This window comes from Giraffa tippelskirchi, chromosome 3 (genome assembly GCF_054371585.1).
Source record: "Giraffa tippelskirchi isolate mGirTip1 chromosome 3, T2T-mGirTip1v1.2.pri, whole genome shotgun sequence".
In the NCBI taxonomy this organism is placed as follows: Eukaryota; Metazoa; Chordata; class Mammalia; order Artiodactyla; family Giraffidae; genus Giraffa; species Giraffa tippelskirchi.
In genome coordinates this window covers 165,488,821-165,504,762 of record NC_137277.1, presented here as the reverse complement: position 1 = coordinate 165,504,762, position 15,942 = coordinate 165,488,821, and the positions used below count along the sequence as shown (strand labels likewise).

At 43.7% G+C, this 15,942-nt stretch overlaps 1 long non-coding RNA gene across 2 annotated transcripts in view; it reads right to left on the bottom strand.

Moving 5' to 3' along the window:
- The window catches only part of LOC145541754 (uncharacterized), a 233,558-nt gene that overhangs the window by 197,833 nt on the left and 19,783 nt on the right, over nucleotides 1-15,942 (bottom strand). The window lies entirely within an intron of this gene.

The window sequence follows — 15,942 nt, the reverse complement described above, 5'->3', positions numbered from 1 at the left end:
AGCAGCCAAACCTGAGTTCAGTAACAGATGCAGACATGCCTGACGCTTGCCTGGATCTAACTGAGCAAGAGCACACATGCTACAATCATGTACTTGCTTCTGCAACTCTATATGAAAAAAATGTAAACTTGGATGCTCACAAAATAGAAGCAAGGGTGTCAGAGATAGAGAAATGATAAATAAAAGGACACCAAATATAAGAAAGAAGAGAGATGGGAAGTCACCAAAGACACATAATTTCCACTTTGCTTTTTCCCCTGTTTGGGCCTGAAGAGAAATGGACAGGATATCAACAATAAATGCCAATTCTGTTGCACACTTTTCTAAGTTATTCCTGTGAAATATCTCATTTAATCCTCATAACAACCCTTTGAAGCAGGAAGTACTTTCACCACTTTATTAATGAAAAACTGAAACTCAGCTCACTAATAAATTGAGGGGTCAGAATTCAAAGCACTTTTTTTCCCCTAAACAACCTAGGTTTTCTCCATTAGCACATATGGTATGATTGATTCCTAGGGCTCTGGATGCATGAACTTAAGTTAGTAACAGAAGCAGTCTGCAAAGTTACACATCTCAACCTGAACTAATTTAGATAAATCACATGGAAAAATTAATCCAGTAACACCCAGCTCAGTCCTGGCTTGTCAGTAAACTAGGTTTAACTTATACCTCCCTGCCCTACAGGGAAATAAAGGAGAAAAAGAGGACAAAGAAGAAACTTTTTTTTTTACATTTGCCCAGATGGAACTGGCACATGTCATTGTGGTAATATTTTAACATTTTAATGAGCTTTCTTCTTTATCTCTCTTAGTACACTACCTTTGTCCTAGCCCACCTTTGCTACCATCTGTGAGGAGGGAGAATAGAATTCGCCCATGAAAGGATGCAAAGACACATGCAAAATAACTTACAATTTCTTTCAGTGAAACATAATATTATGCAGCAAGCTAATGTCTTCAATGATATCCTTGCATCTGCCTCTTACATAGTGGGTTAATTCAGGAGGACTCAACTCACTGAGTTCTCTCACAGTACAGACTTATCATTTTTGGTTTTGTATGTGTTCACTGCACACAGGCAACACATCTGATTGGGTAACCTTCACATCACAGATCTCATAACTTCATTTATCCAGTATAATACATCTGATGTTAGCAATCAAGTGTCTTCTTACAGCATAGTCATAATATGTAAACTTTCTGACAGATGAGAAATAAAGTATCTTGACAGAGGACCACCTTTTTCTAATTTTCAGTGGTACTGTATGAACTAGTAGCATCCCAATGTAAAGAAAATTCCCTTTCTTTCTATGCTTCTTGAGCTTTGTATTAGTTAGGCATAGTTGCAAATATGCTAGGTAACAAACAATTCCAAAAGTTTCAGTGACTAACAACAGTAGGACTGTAAATGTCAATTACAGAGGAGAAGCAGGAGAAAGAAACATTTATTTATGTTTCATAAGTCTGCAGGGTTTGCTGGACTCTGCTGGACTCAGCTGTATTTGGACCAGCTCACCAACAAGACTATAGGTTTAGTTCTGCTCTATGTGTCACTCATTCTGAGACCTAGGTAAAATCACCTACAGCTATCTGGAGCATGTTTTTCTCATGGCAGAGAGCATTGGCTCAAGAAGTTGAGCCAAACCACACAAGCACATTTAAAACCTCTGACCATGAAAGACAAATCACTTCCCATATACCAACGGTTTCTACACACTGGGTTTTTCTCACTGTTTTAAAAGAGATCATTTCTGCTTATCTTTTACCTTTTTTTGTAGATTACTATAATAGATCATGGGCAAGTAAATTAAACACTGTCTATAGAGGATCTGAGAGTAAATTTTTTTCAGTTTTGTAGGCTATACATTGTCTGTTGCAACTACTCAACTCTGCCAAAGCAGACATAGGCAAATACACAGAGCTATGTTCCAATAAAATTTCATTTACAAAAATGGACAGTGGGCCAGATTCGGTCCAGGGATCATAATCTGCTAAATTCTCCAATAAGTAAGACAATGAAGGATATGTCTCTTGTTTTGATTACCTCCGGCTGCACAACACACCACTCCAAATCTTAGTGGCTTAAAACAGCAATTAATTTATTATCTCTAAAGTTTCTGTGTATTGCTTGGACTCAGATTGGTGATTCTTCTGCTTTATGTGATACTGGCTGCATCTGGTAATATCAGCTGGGCTGGAACATTCAAGATGGCTCACTCACCTATCTGGGACTTTGCCGGGGTTGACCAGAAAACTGGGCTCAGCTGGCTCTCACAAAAGTCTAAATCTCAGCTACTGTGTTTCTCCTATTATGTGGCAATTCAGGACTCCCCAGAATACAAGGGGAAATGAATTTGTCTTTTAAAGCTTAGGCCCCGCACTGTCATTTCTGTCCCACTCTACTGGTAAGGCTCCTCACCCCTCATCTATCATCTGTGACCATCTCTTTGTGCTCCATGTTGGCCATTGTCAGAATGTCAATTTTTTTTTATTTCTGGACCTTCACGAGATGAAATTATTTTTAATGCTTCAGATTCAAACTGCTAAGCAAATTTCTCAATCTACAAGACAACAGTAACACATCCTGCTCCAAGAACTTCTGTGCCCAGAAATTAGTCCAGTCACTGGTAGAATTAGGATCAGTTAGTGTGAAAGACAGAGATTGCTTATGCCCGATCATGGCTGGTATGGCTTGACACAGTCTTGGCATCATTTGATAGACTAAATAGACTGAGTGTAAGTGGGTCTCTTCTACCAAAAGACCTAGCTCTACCCAAATGTCTTACTTCCCAGGCCTTGTGGGAAGCCTGGACTCACCCTAAGTCATGCAAGTGGTCATGCTGACTTTTGTCCCAGGGCTTGGAATAGGCAAGGGGCCGGAGGAGTGAGCAGAAGTAGCGAGTTCTCTGAGGTCCATGAGCAATGTGAAATCTAGCACAATTCTCCCCAGTGTAACACTCCCAAGGGATAGCTCCTTCACTCTCAGTCCTGAAAACTCCTTGAAAAATCATAATTTTAGGTTTATAATGGAGCTACCAAAAGGAGAAGGGGGTGACAAAGGATGAGATGGTTAGATACCATCACCAACTCAATGGACATGAATCTGAGCAAACTCCAGGAGATAGTGAAGGACAGGGGAGCCTGGCGTGCTGCAGTCCATGGGGTCACAAAGAGTCAGACATGACTTAGCGACTGAACAGCAACAATAAATGGAGCTACCACGCTTCTAAGGCTACAGTGTGTTTCTGACAATAATAGGAAAACTCACCAAAATTTTGAACTTCTACACTGGACCTCTGGCTGCTCTATAGTCCACCCATCTTCTACATCTCTATCTTTACCGTGTGCCCCTCCCCCAAACTCACAGTCACTTCTGAGACTCACCCTAAGTCATGCAAGTCACCATGTTGATCTTTGCCCCAAGCTATCCCATCTCTGCATATTCGTCTTATCGACCACCACCGCCTCTGCTAGCCTAACCTGTTCGAACCTGGGCTTTCCCTGCACTTCCTCATCCTGGCCTCCAGCCCAAGACAGGAAGCCAGAGAAGGCAATTAAAGAAACATAAGGTTACCATAGACACCTTTTCCAGCTTCAACACCTAGAACCATGCAAAGGAGATGACTCAGAGAAGTTAATCAGGCCTTTCATGTGAACATCCCAGAACATCCCTCTGCTCTCTGACTGAGTGCAGTGGAGGTTGCCCTCTTTCAAACCACACTGCATGGAAGGCCTGAGTGATGGTGGATGGTGGATAGACCCCATCCAGAACCTGTGCCTTTAATCCAGCAGAAACACCCATGTGCTGTGTACCTCTGGGACCACCAGTCTGAGCTGTCAACACCCCACACTAAGCTTATGGCAGTCATCCTGGAACAGACTCACCCTAATCCCCTTCTAATCTGCTGTTTGTCTGGTTACTGACTCTTGGTTCTATCTCCCATTTACAGGCCTGCTGGCTTGACAGATGCGTGTACTCTGCTGGTTTCTCAACTCCCCGTCAAAGGCACTGGCCTGGCCTTACTCACCAGCTCTTACATCTTGTATTTTCAGTATGAAATCCCCCAAAGCACCTGTGAGGACCCCACCCAGCTCTGTCACTGGGGGCTTTAGGGCCTGGAGGCAGGGATTCTATAGGTCAGGCTTTTGTATCCTCAGTGCCTGGCCCATATCAGAGACTCAAGGATGATTGTTGAACAACGGAGTGATGCATACAGACCCTGACCTCATAAGCAACAGCCCCATCAAACCCAGACAACTGGTCCACAATGAGCCATTTCTGAATGAATCTGCATAAAGTGCTGGCGAAAAGTGATACCCAGTGGAAGACTAGCCAGACTGAACTACTTAAGGAAACAAAGCATCTTTGAGAAATGAAATTAATTAACTGCTTCCAAAGGGAGCATAAAGTAGGAGATTGAGAGGGATGGGAAATTTTATATAAATTTCCAAAGGTCAAGGGACTTGAAAGTAAATGAAGGGAATTTCAAGTTCCAAATTTTAAAATTCCAACATCATGGTTTAGGGGTGTGCAATAGACACTCAAAATTGGGATTTGGTTATGTACAAAGGAAATCTCTGAAAGAGAAAAACAATAAATTAAATGCATAAATCGAGAGGATTTGGGCTTTTTAGAAGTTACTGCACAATATTCTCTGAGGGTGATTTTAGACTAGACCTTGACAGGGTGAGATTGTGAATATAAAAGTGAGCTTTTGTCAATCAGAATGCACTTCTGCAGAAATAGGTTTCCAGAGAATAACCGGAGGGAATTTCAAAGATCTAGTTTACATTCTCTGTGTCTTCAGGCCCATTTCCTTGGGATTTAAGAAACCATAAGGATTTTGAGATCTTGAAACAGCCATAAAAAAACACTGCTTAGAATGAGTCTCACGGTATTTGGTGCCCCCAGTCACAGACATTTTATTTTATTTCAGTCTGTTCTCCTACCATATTTCATTGCCCACCAGCCCCCATTCCACCAGTCTTTACAAGGTTTGCCACCTTACTAAAGAGGAGCAAATAATAGCTTTATTTTGTGCCCACCATGCATCTCAAGAGTGTAAAAGAGAGGAGTGGGAAATGTGTCAATGGATGAGGAGGAGGCTCTTAACCAGCTTGCTCCCAATCATGGAAGGAAAAAAATCTCTAAGATCACCTGAAAGTGGTCCTCCAACCAGGAAAGGGGTTTCTGCTGCAAGTATCTGGGCTAAGATCCTATTACAATTAATAACTTCTATTTATCAAGCACTCTGTGAAGAACTTTATATACCTGATCTTAATTCTGCCATTTTAATCATGAAGTTCAACCCCACCGTTTGATCCTAATGGTATTCTGATCCTGCTATTCCCCAAAATTTGGCAATCAATGCACCAGAACAGCTGCTGCCTCCTTGGTTGTGGGGTGTGTGTGTGTGTGTGTGTGTCTTGTCTATGATTCTCTTGCTTTGTGATTGTGCATGCATGTGTGTGCACATGTGTGCATACCTGAACATTTGTCCTATGTAGCTCTCTCTCTCCTCGTCTTTCTGTCTCCCTCTCTCTTTGTGTGACAACCTCTGTAAATCCCCCAATTTTTCTAAGTCTTCATCTTTGGATTTTCCTTTGTGTCTTTGTGTAAATGTGCTCGTATATGTATTCCTCTGTGTTCCTCTACTTCCACTCTCTCTGCCTTCTACTCTGTCTCCCTTTCTTGATCCCTTTTTCAACCTTCCCTCTTTTCTGTTTCTCTTTGAATCACATCCAAATGAAAATAATCTTATTAAAAATAGAAAAATATCCAAAAGTATTTCCTGTGCTAGCTAGAATATTAATCAAGATTTGAAACTGAATTAATGGGAGTCCCTAAGAAAAAAACACATTTCCAACATAAAACAATCAATATTGGCAAAATTCTATTAAAAGTCTGATATTCACAATGTCCTTGGAACAAAATGGTAAGGTCAAAATATTCCAAATCCCTAAACCATGAGGTCACAGACATCTGCAGCCTGCTGGGTCCATTCCAGCAGCTCTGTGGTCTGTGAGTGGCTCCAGGTGTGGTGAAAGAAGACCTTCTTGGAAGACAAAAGGTCACTGCAGCATTCAAAGCATCAAGAGTTGACCCCACTGTGCCCCTTTCTGACCAGCCTCAGGAGACTACAAGCCCCAACACTTGTAGTTCCACTGAAAGCAAAGCTCAGAGCTCTTCATGGCACCACCTGGGCAAGGACAGCAACCCGACAGGCAGTTGGCTGCTTCTCCGTCCTTCTTGTGTTGAAAGCAAACACAAAATGAGAATCAGTCTTGAAGATACTTGGATCTCACTTAGGTCTTTCTAGAATCCCCACCACCTTCCTCTTGCTCTGCTCCCTGCTTCTTCAAGTTCCCTTCTCCCAGCAACTCAATTCCATACTTGCTCTTGCTTATGTACACATACGCACACACACACACACAAACACTCACACTCACACTTACACACACACTCACTGGACTGGGTTTCTTCCCACCTTTCTATCTTTCTTATGGTGGATAATGATTGTGAACATTTGTTAAAATCTAACAATGTGCCAAGCATTATTTAGAACACCTTCTATGGTATATTCCATTTACCTCTCAGAATATCTTATGGGAAACCTAATAGGAAATCAACCCTAAATATTCATTGGAAGGACTGATGCTGAAGCTGAAACTCCAATACTTTGACCACCTGATGTAAAGAACCAACTCACTGGAAAACATCCTGATGCTGGGAAGGATTGAAGGCAGAAGAAGAAGGGAACAGCAGAGGATGAGATGGTTAGATAGCATCACCAACTCAATGGACATGAATCTGAGCAAACTCCGGGAAACAGTGAAAGACAGGGGAGCCTGGCACACTGCAATCCTTGGGGTCACAAAGAGTCGGACATGGCTTAACAACTGAACGTCAACAACAACAATATTATATCTAATGCCCCAAATGAGGAAATTGAGGTACTGGCAAGTTACCAGTCTGACAAGTAAAAAAGCTGAGGTTTAAACTCCAGAGCCTATGGCAGAAACCACTACACCACACTGCCTGAACCTGAGTGTTGATCATGAACAGATACTAGTCAAGAAAAAGATCTGTCCTCTGTATTCTCTAATGAGTTCTCAGGACCCAATATGTAACAAGCTTCTCTTAAAGATCAAACAGTTTTAGTATGCTGAGCAGCACAGAAAATGTGGGGTCATTTTGAAGGGGGACTAATTTCTTTGAGGGCTGGAGAAAAAAAATCCCATTTCCCCTGACTTTTTATTTAGAGAATAATCAAGAAAAGGTTTCCCCTTTCTCTCCCACTGAATACAATTTATCTTTATCAAACCAGAAAAGAATGTAGCTCCAGCTGGAAGTTTCTCACAAAGCCTTGGGAGATGAAAGGTACAGTAATAGATACACAAAGCACTTGCTTTTTATCTGCGAAGAGCTGGTTTCATATGATCCTTTCATAAAAGTGAAAAATAAGACATTGTGTTTATGTGGAGCATACATTGGTCTGCGTCACAAAAAAAAAGAGGAAGCTCACCGTCTATTGGGACAGCCTAAATCCGCACTGTTTGCATTTGGTCTGGCCCAGGTATTCCATAATAGTAGAAAACCTGCCTTTTAAAGCACCTAAAGTATAGACCAAGTGGCCAATTTCGGCTCAAAGCAGCTGCATTTGTTATCTGTCCTAAACAGGAGCCCAATCCATACTTTTTACTCAGCTGAAGAAAGGGAACACTGGAAATTTAGTAAACAGGACAACTGATGGTACCTGGCTTTGTGTCAAGCAAAAGCCAGCCTCTGCATTGAAGAGTCCCGACCTTGAAAAGCTGGTTAAAATGGATGCTGCGTGGGCTGCTGGCTGGAGAGGCAGCCAGGAAGTAGGTCAGTGAAGTTACAGGCTGGCTTCTGTCACTCCCAGCCAGAGTCTGTACAAGTCAGAAGAAAAAAAAATTGTTCCCAGACAGAATCAAACACTGTGTGTGGTTCCAGGCAGTATGTTGTATTGACAAAACTGTCACCCCGAAATGAAATCATGGAGGGGAAGATGTCAGCCCCTGCCACATCTAGGAGGCTCTTTTCTGCTCTTTTAACTAATTAGGAGTTGTACTATTTTGGGTGGTGGTGTTTTCTGCAACCACGGAAACCAACTTTGTTGTCTGCTCTTTCCCGGGCCTCACCCCACTGTCACCTCTTACAGGCTGCCCACCTGGAAGCACTTAATGGTGCTGGATGGGCTGTTAGATAAGAGGGGCTAATGAGAAAGACTGGATCTCAGGGCAACAAGCAGGAAGCTCCCTGTAATGGAAACCAAGCTGAAAGCCTGTCCCCTCATCCACCCACCCACCCCATTGCTTGAAGAGGTGCTATAATGCATTGCTCAAGGGCACACTGCCTGGTTTTTTAATCCTCTGGGCTCACTGATTCACTGTGTGACCTTGGATGCATATCCTAACCTTTCTGTTTCGCCATTTCCTCATCTGCAGGGTGGTATAATAACTGTACATACCTTATTGATGTGCCTACACCCATTAGAACCCCAGGAGAAGACAGTACCCTCAGAATGGGATAATACAAGGAGGTTTTAATGAAAAACCAATTTACACAGGAGTGTGAAAAAATGTAGCAAAACTGCAATAGAGGGTACGGAACCCCAGGCCAGCACCGGTGGGTGTCATCATCCCACCTAGGTCTGAAGGGGCACGATGACAAACACGGGGACCTATACCCAGAGAAAGCAAGATCTCTATGAAGAGGGTGCCTGATATGACCTTCAAGGCAGCGATGCAACCAGATGGTAGCAACCCCGCAGTGAAGGAGCCACATGAATAAATGTATTGACTTCACTCTCCTCCCCCCATTCCTTCCATTGCTAAAACCAAAAGAAATCAGAGGGCAGAGGAGCCCCTTAATATATTCCACATGGGGCACCGAGCAGGGTGGAGAAAAGTAGAGAGCGAACATGCAGGGACAAATGGAAATTACTGAGCACTAAGACCTCAATGAGGCAGCATAGAACAGCGTCTGGAGAACACGTTCAATATATACTGTATCAACTGCTTACTTCACGTTACTAGCAGTTTGTTCTGGACACAACATGAATTGCACACTATGTGGACAAATGGTAGAAATCATGGCTGCTCTGTAAATATGGTTCAACGCCTGGTGAAGCCATCTGCTCCTTTCCCATCATCTCCCAGGGATTCTCCCAGGTTCCTACTGGTCATACCCATTCTGTCCCCAAGGGAGGGAAGTTGACCTGAGCTCCTCCAGTGCTCCAGAGCCTTTGGTGACCCCATCCACTCTCAGCAGCCACCCAAACAGTTCCAAGCACTTTTTTTGCCAAAAGATTACTTTTAATAACACTTTGCACATAAATCCAGCATATAAAATAGTTAAGATTGGGCAGTTCTAGCTAGAGTAGGGTCAGATTACTGGACTGGCCTCTTAGGCTATACATCGTACAGCAGCAGGAGCCCCTCTGCCAGAAGTCAACAGCTCTGGAGATCACTATTTGAAGACCCCTGACCTGCAGCATCCCTCAGATACTCCTCATGATGTTCTCCATCTCTCTCCTGGGTCTCCCCTTCCTGTGCGCTGAATGAGTGGTCCTCAATTAGTCAATTACTATCTACAGGAGATTTTAGAACTTCAGCAATAATGGACCCTTAACATTGTAGAATGCTTAACTGATTATGAAGCCCTTTCATACACAGTATACACATTATTCCATCCCCACAACAAGCTGTGCTTCTCCAAATACCCACCAAAGTGAGCAGCACAGCCAGGCCTGGAACTCCTTTGTTTTACTCCAAAACCAAGATCCCAACACCACCAACTACCCAGAGACCACAAGCTAGAGGCCAGCAGATTCAGTGGGCTTGTCCTAAATGACTTTTTAAATAATTTTTTTTTATTAGTTGCCAACCTCTTCCTTTCTTCAGTTCTGTTCAGTCAACCAGTCATCTCGGACTCTGTGACCCCATGGACTGCAGCACACCAGGCCTCCCTGTCCATCACCAACTCCCAGAGTTTACTCAAACTCATGTCCATTGAGTCAGTGATGCCATCCAATCATCTCATCCTCTGTCATCCCTTTCTCCTCCTGCCTTCAATCTTTCCCAGTATCAGGGTCTTTTTAAATGAATCAGTCCTTCGAATCAGGTGGCCAAAGTATTGGAGTTTCAGCTTCATCATCAGTCCTTTCAATGAATATTCAGGACTGATTTCCTTTAGGATGGTCTGGTTGGATCTCCTTCTTTTCTTAACACTATCTAAAAGCATTATCTCTATTTGCTTGTGCAGAGCCCACCTTTTCCCCAAGAAAGCTAACCCAGCTCCCCAGGAGGAAAGCAGGTTTCAGCCTCCTGCGTGGCTACATCCCCATGCCAGCCCATCATCTGATGCTCAAAACGCACACATACTTATTTATTGAATGAAAGAATGAATCTCTCTGTCCATCCTTTTAGGTTCTCTACCCTAACCAGGTTTCAAGGCTCCCGACACTAAAAATAACCAAGTTTTGACTCAGCAGCTGGCAAATGTCCAGGTTTACTCTTAGCATCTAAGGTTGAGGGAAAGTGAGCCAGATTCAGACGGCCAAACTGCCTACAGTGCATCCCTGCTCACGGACGTGATAGACTCACGTGTAACCGATATTGACGAAGGTTGGCTCCACTGACTCTTCATTTTCCCAGGAGTCCCAGGCCTTAACAGTCTATGGTTTCTAGAGTTTATGATTTTCTCCCACGAGACTGTGAGCTCTTAAAGAACAAGTTCTCTGCCTTACTCATCTTTGTTTTCCTAGGAATTAAAATTGCGCCTGGATCAGGCAAGATCCCAAATAACGGTCTGAGGATTGCTCGTGATTGATTAACAATGAGCACTGAGGATGGAAACACAGAATTTTACAACCAGGAGGGATTTCAGCAACCACCTAAAATTGCTCCATCCAATACATTAGCCACTAGCTATGTGTGGCAATTTAAATTAGCCAAAACTAAATAAAAGTACAATGTGTATTCCTCAGATGCACTAGCATCATTTCCAGGGCTTCACAGCATGTGTGTCTTACAGCTACTCTACTGGATGGTGTGGATATGGAACATTTCCATTATCACAGAAAGTCCTGTTGGGCAGCACTGAAAAGGGTCTGGTTTTATAGCGAGAGAGAACTGAGTCTCAGAGGAAGAAAGTAATTTCCCCCAAGTTACTCAGTAAGTGCGAAACAGAAACAGGACCAAGAACTCACATCTCCTGGCTTCTGCTCTGTGTTTCAACCATTACACTGGATTCACACACACTGTACAAGAGCCATAAAGTGTCCTCTTTCAAGTCAGCATGGCTTTGGTAAGAAATTCTAGATGCACTGGCAGAGAATAAATGCTAGACCCAGCAAGCAAACAATGGGAAACCATAGCTTCCCACAGAAAGCTGGAGGCCAAGACATCTGAAGGATGCCCCAATGTGGGTTGCCTTTTGTTTTAAAGCTTTTCAAAATTGTTTTCATTTCAATGTTGGAGGTTAATACCCAAGATGGACACTCTTTTTGAAGGGTTTCTTTTGATTTTAATTTCTTAAAGTCCTCATTTGAACTCTGCTTTTTGTTTATATTATACCAATCCCACAATTTTTCTTTCTTTCCATGTAACTTGATCCTTGAAAAATGTACAGAATCCATCCATGCCCACTGCTTTTAATTAAACATCAACTCGTCCTTTCAACCAGGTCTTTAAGGATTTCACATTGCCTTTTCTAAATGGATCCTTTTTGGGGGCCTGATATTACATCAAATTAAGTTCTCAAAAATGTACTTCTTAATCTTTAAATAGCTAGGAACAAACTTCGGCAAAATCTCAAGAAAAGCAATCAAAGGGAAGAAGTCAGCTCTATACCCATTTCTCTCCCAACTCAGAGCAGGGCACACTCTATGTGGCAGAACCTATACATACCAACTGACCTTGGGGCATTTATCACTCAGCTGGGGCCCACAAACCCCAGGGTGGGTGCAGATTCTACATCTACAAGAAATCTATACATCTTGTCACAGAAAGAATGCACTTTCACCTTTGTTTTTATTAAAGCAGCACTGTGAGAGGCAGGAGGCAAAGCAACAAACATTTGCTATGAACAGGCTGGGCTTCTGGTGGAAACATTTGCCACGGGCAGACACAGTCACCCATGATGGCAACTCGGGCCCCGGGGAAAAGGTGCTCAACCGTGGGCCTGGATACTGCAGGGGGAGTGGGGAAAGGGGACTAGAAAGAGGAGTAGAGGGTCAAAACTCTCAAGGTCTCAAGCTTCCAAAGATCCCTAAGTTAGGATGTAGAAAACATCAGAATTCGCAGAGGAGACCTCTCCTGATGGGCACGTGGAGTAGGGAGAGAGAGTATTTAGGAAAATTCCACCGGCGAATCATACTTTTTTCTGGTATGTCTCCTAGGGTTTCTGAAGACTTCATTATCCTCATAAGTGAAATTCTTAAAATTACGGAAAGAAGGTGCTTATTGAAACCTATAGCTCTCCATTCCTTGGCAGGCTTTGATTTGAAACATTCAAAACACATCCAACAGCCTCTTCTTCCCTGAAGACAGCGGCTTTAACGTCTTTAAAAAAAGAAAAGAAAAAACAGGATCCCTTACACCCGTCAGCTCCCTCCTTTTAAAGAAACGTGTTACCTAAAATTTAAGGTACTGGAGCCAAAAAAAATAGTAGCAACCTTTAAAATCTGAGTCCTGCTCTTTGTTCCTAATGAACAAAGAAACACAATTCCCATAACCGGGAGCTATGTGTGCGCACCATTTCAGAACAAGGACTGCAGCTGTAATCTAGGCCAACCTCTTTATACTACAAATAAGGAAACTGAGGCCCAGAGAGGTTAAAGAATTTTAACAGCCAGCAGGTGGGCTGAGCCACACTCGGGCCAGATGTTCAGAGTCCTCATCTTTTTTGCACAAAAGGAAAAAAAAAAATGATTCTATTATTTAGAGTAGGGAGAGGACTGTTTAAAGGTGGGCAAGTAACACCAGCACCCGCCTCTGAGCATATAACACCAGCCCTTGACCCCGCACCGCCACCCAGTTCAGCGGTAGATATGTACAGTTAGGGTCAGCTCCAGACAAAAATACAAACTAATTGGAGAAACAGCACACAGAAGTATGTTGGAGAGAGAGAGCACCAACCCTTTATATTATGTGACTGATGGAAATCAAAGCCCCTGCCACCTCGCAGAGCATGAAAATACAGCCCTGCACATGAAAGCTCTGAAACCGTATGTTGCTGTAAAAACAGAAGTGATCGTGATTCACATGGATTTCACACAAGGGTTAGGAGCCAGCAGCCTCTCCCAAGAAGATCCCTTTGTGTCTTTGCAACAGTGGCATCTAGAGGCATTGTCCCTGCCCCTTCTAACCATCTTCAGCCATTAGGGACAACTAGGCTGGGGGTCAGAATGGGACTGACCATAAGGAACTCAACCACCTTCCTCCTGCCTCACCCCTTCCAGGAGTCAGGAAGGATTAAAGACCACTCTGCTGCTCATCACAAAGCCTTTCTCATTGGTTTTGTCCTTTTGACTTGTCTCAGCTTCCCTGGTGACTCAGATGGTAAAGAATCTGCCTTCAATTCAGGAGCCCCAGGTTGGATCCTTGGGTCAGGAAGATCCCCTGGAGAAGGGAATGGCAACCCACTCCAGTATTCTTGCCTGGAGAATTCTATGGACAGAGGAGTCTGGCGGGCTACAGTGCATGGGGTCATACAGAGTTGGATACAACTGAGTGACTAACACAGTAGTAGAGAGTGTTTGTGTTTTACTCTTTCTGCATGCCCCAGTTTGGATGCATCACTCACCCACCCTGAGGCTCATCTTCAGAGGACTGCCCTCGGGCCACTGGAGCACCCCTGCATGCAGATGGCCAGGAGTGTTTAGGAACCTCCCTTTCCCAGAGGCCCTTGACCAACAGAGGGTGAGAAAATGTGCAAGCCCAGCTCCCTTGGATAACTCCTGGAGAAACTGATGATCCAGAACACCCCTACCAACCAAAGTGAAGACAATTCTGGGGGCCTTCTGCCTGAGACTGCACCTTTATTTACTTTTATCCCTTTCTGTAACCTGGGAGCACTTCCTTAATAAGTCTCTTACAGGCAAATCCTTCTTTCAGCATATGCCTCAAATACCCTAGAACTTTGCATCTCTCTTATCTGCAGCTGGTGTGGTAAGAGGGGCCTAGGGTGGCCTTTTGTTTGGGAGGAGGTGCTGCCCTGGCTAGGACTTAAAAGGGCAGCTCCTCTCCAGAAACTTGAGCCCACACTTTGTCTCTTGTGCTTTTCCATCCAGCTGCTGCTGCTAAGTCACTTCAGTCTTGTCTGATTCTGTGCAACCCCAGAGACAGCAGCCCACCAGGCTCCCCCATCCCTGGGATTATCCAAGCAAGAATACTGTAGTGGGTTGCCATTTCCTTCTCCAATGCATGAAAGTGAAAAGTGAAAAGTGAAAGTGAATTCGCTCAGTCCTATCTGACTCTTAGCGACCTCATGGACTTCAGCCTACCAGGCTCCTCTGTCCATGGGATTCTCCAGGCGAGAGTACTGGAGTGGGTTGCCATTCCATCTAGGCTCATTAGAAAAGTGCTATAATCGATTATTAATGTCTGCCACGGGGTATGAATGATCGGGAGGAGGATGGATTGGCCCATACATAAAGGATTTGCCACCCCTGTCCCAGAGGAAAGGGCCCAAGGAGGATGGAGTCTGTTTTTGTTCTAAGCCTTTAGCTGGCCATTAGCTCAGCCCAAAGAAGTCTGGATAGGTCTACACAGACCAGCTCACTGGGACTACCCAGGGTTTATTACACAGTTTGGAAGACAGTACATGTGATCTGGGGTGTTCTCTCTGCAGATGCCTCTTAGAAATTCTGGCAGCAGTGGGTAGTTAATGGAGGGCATGGTGTGAGGAGTTCCCATCTCACCCTGACTACTGAATGTGGGATTAGGAGGCTGGGGCGTGGGAGAAGGCAGGCCACAGAAGAGCTACCTTGCTGCAGGCAAACTCTGACACCATGCACTCAATTTGAAGCTGGACAAACCTGAAAGTGTGCATATACTGTACAAACACAGAGGCTGGTGGCAGGCCTGGGGCATGTTTGAACATAAAGGCTTTAGGCAGGTGGTAAAGCTGGTATCAGGAAATGCTGAAGAGGACAATCCACAAAGCAAACTGAGATCAAGAGTCTAGAATAGAGGCCAAATCCTGGAAGTCAGAGCCCTGGGACATTATCTGAAATGTCCCTGGAGGCTTTCTCTCCTGAGTCCTTTTTGCCTCTGAGGTTTCACTGAGGTATAATAGATACACAATAAAGTGCACAAACCTTAAGGGAGTGAATTAATTTTCACACAGGTAACATTCCCAACACCCAGCAGTCTTCTCCATGCCCTTTCCTAATCTACTTCCCTTCCCCAAAAGTAACCATAATTCTGACTTCTATCACCATCAGCTAGCTTTGTTGTTTTCAAACTTTGTGTAAATGGAATCCTACAGCATGGACTCTTGTGTCTGTTTTCTTCGGCTGCACATTGCATGGGTGAGACTCATTCATGTTATTGCATATAAGTCGTCTAATCTTTCTGGCTGCTCTCCCACTCTATGAGCATATCCAACTTACTTATCCATCTGAGTAGTTTGCAGTATTTTGCTGTTAAGAATGAAGCTGCTAGGAACATTTATGTATGTGTGTTTTGGTGGATGTATGCACTCATTTCTCTTGGTGAAAGGTCTGGGAATGCAATGGTTTGGTCACAGGAGAAACATGTTTACCTCTAGAAGGTCTGTCAAGTGATGCTTTAATGTGATTGTCCCAGTTTACTCTCCTAGAAGTTCTACATGAGAGTTCTACTTGACCCACAACCTTGTCAACTCTTAGGATCATCAGTTTAGTCAATTTAGCCATCCTAGTGGGTG